The sequence below is a fragment of the Oncorhynchus masou genome, chromosome 10, assembly GCF_036934945.1.
Source record: "Oncorhynchus masou masou isolate Uvic2021 chromosome 10, UVic_Omas_1.1, whole genome shotgun sequence".
NCBI classification, from domain to species: Eukaryota; Metazoa; Chordata; class Actinopteri; order Salmoniformes; family Salmonidae; genus Oncorhynchus; species Oncorhynchus masou.
Window position 1 is genome coordinate 48,641,644 of NC_088221.1, and position 2,527 is coordinate 48,644,170.

The 2,527-nt window shown below is 49.1% G+C and overlaps 1 pseudogene; it reads left to right on the forward strand.

Annotated features, from left to right (window-relative positions):
* Window positions 1-2,223, forward strand: part of LOC135547713 (protein FAM124A-like) — a 622,546-nt pseudogene extending 620,323 nt beyond the window's left edge.
* The last annotated feature ends 304 nt before the right edge of the window (window positions 2,224-2,527 follow it).

The window sequence follows — 2,527 nt, forward strand, 5'->3', positions numbered from 1 at the left end:
CATATTTATTATAATAAATGCATATTTTAACATCTGACCAACTTGTGTTATATTGTGGAGTGTGTAACACTACTGTCTTCTCTGTCTCTCTCTCTCTCCCTCTCTCTTGCTGTCTCTCTCTCTCTCCCTCTCTCTCTCTCTTTGTCTCTCTCCCTCTCTCTCCCTCTCTCTTGCTGTCTCTCTCTCTCTCTCTCTCTCTCTCTCTCTCTGTCTCTCTCTCTGTCTCTCTCCCTCTCTCTCCCTCTCTCTTGCTGTCTCTCTCTCTCTGTCTCTCTCTCTCTGTCTCTCTCCCTCTCTCTCTCTCTCTCTCTCTCTCATATCTCATCTCTCTCTCATCTCTCATCTCATCTCTCTCTCAGGTCCTGTGTGCACGCTACAAACGTAGACATACTATCGACCAGCCAGGAGACTCCTCCCCTGCCCCCTCGCCGCTGCCCACTGACCCAGCCATGACTCTGCCCTCAGCGGGCACATACGGCCGGGGACCTGCCTCCTACAGGAACCGGCGCTACCACCGTAACTCGTCCCGCTCCCGGACCCAAACCCTGCCCCTGCCACAGACCCAGAACCAGACCCAATGCAGGTCCAGGCAGGCCTCACAAACCTCCCTTTCCTTGGCCTGTGAAGAGGAGGAAATGGAGATGGGGGCTCGCTCTAAATCCTGGAGGACCGGTCGAACCCGCTCTCTGTTCTCCCTGCCCAGCCTGGCAGGGTTCACCGGCTCTCGCTCCCGCTCTGCCGGGTCCTCCCCCGGAACCTCACCCAGCCCTACCCACCACAGAAGCCACTCCCACTCCCTTAGCTCCTCCCTGGTCCCGCCCTTCCGTCTCAACGTGGATGCTTTGATTGGTGCGGAGGAGACGGATGTGGACACAGGGATAAAAGTGGATGCGGGCAGCATTGTTGACCTGTCGGTAGTGTCTGCATACTCTAGGAGTTGCAGACCCACGCCACCACGCCCTCTCTCTGCACCTCCGCGGGACCCAACCTCCTCCCCATCCCATGCCAACGTCAAGCCCAAGGCGTCAACGCTAGGCCGCCCTCCTGTTCCCATGAGAACCAGCAGCCTGGCCTCCTCCAATAGCATACCTTCCACCCTGCAGCGGCCACGCCTCAAGAGCGCTTTCTTGCCCCTGAGTGGCCAGCCTTCCCTGAGGGATCCCATCACGCGGAGCCAATTGGACAGCTCTAACAGCATTATTGGGGTGGTGTCTCAGAACAGGTCTGGCAAGGAGGTCGGGGTGGAGGACGACGACCAGGAGTTCTATATCTGACCAGTTAGTGGCGCTAGAGAGACACGCCGGCCAGCAGGAAGGGACAGGGACACCGAGTGACAACACAGCTCTTTTCGTCTCTGCCACCTGGGGGCTGGTTTAAGTCAGTGCAGAGGACAGTACAGTGGTTGTAGACAGACGCTTCATTCAACTTCTTCATGACATCTTTCTCACTTTGTGTTTCTACATAGTTTCTAACTAGATGTTTGTGCTATTTGTTATTTAATCAAGTTGTGGTATAAATGTGTAGCGCTTACTGAGATGGCTTAAAAACACATTGCAGACTACTCATATTTAAAACAGAGATGTTATGAAACCAGACCTATTGGACATGAATTAGATTTAAAACAGAGATGTTATGAAACTATTGGACATAAATTAGATTTAAAACAGAGATGTTATGAAACTATTGGACATAGTTCTAACAGGACATGGCAGCTATACGACAGTGAAGTTTCTGGCTCTATCTCAATTAATTTATCCTTGATTCCTCTCTCCTCACCTCCTTCTCAACGGTATTGGAGGAGAAGGGCCAAGGTTACTCCTCTTTGACCTTCTTCTCCCATCCGTTTAGCAAAAAGGAAGTTGAGGAGAGAGGATGTAAGGAATCGAGGAAAGACCAAATGAGAAAAGAACCCCTGATTCTGACACTTTTGGTGCAGTGGGTCCCTCTGGTGGTGATATTGTAATTGACGGCTAAACAGAATCTAGTTTAAAGTAGTAGTCGGTAATATGGAATGCTTTTGATTTTAACTGATTATTTCTATGTTCACCAAACTTTTTAATATTGATTAAAACATCAGATTATGTATGAATTAATAAAAATAAATACAAAAATGAATGATTTTATGTGAACAGGGTCCCTTTAAGGTGATATAACAGTGAGGCTGTGTGAACAACACACACCTAGCCTGTACTGTATTAAGGTAAGGGATGGTTTTAACACACACTCAGTATGACTTAAAGACAAAGGCTTGTTTTAGTTGAAATTACACTGCAACATGTTGGCTCTCAGTGTTGGCTTGTCTCTGTATGGCTCTCGATCTTCCCTGTGAGGACTTTACCAGGTGTGACTCTCCTTAAGCGGCCGATGAGCCTGAACATTGCCTTTCTTCATATGGACATCATGGCGAGGTCTCCGTGAGCTCTGCAGAGGTGATGTCATCGCTGGCCAATCAGAAAAGAGAGTTGTGTAATCCATTGTTCCACGGTTCAGGTTATCCATAGTGTCTCAGGTTTTGTTGTGTGTGTGT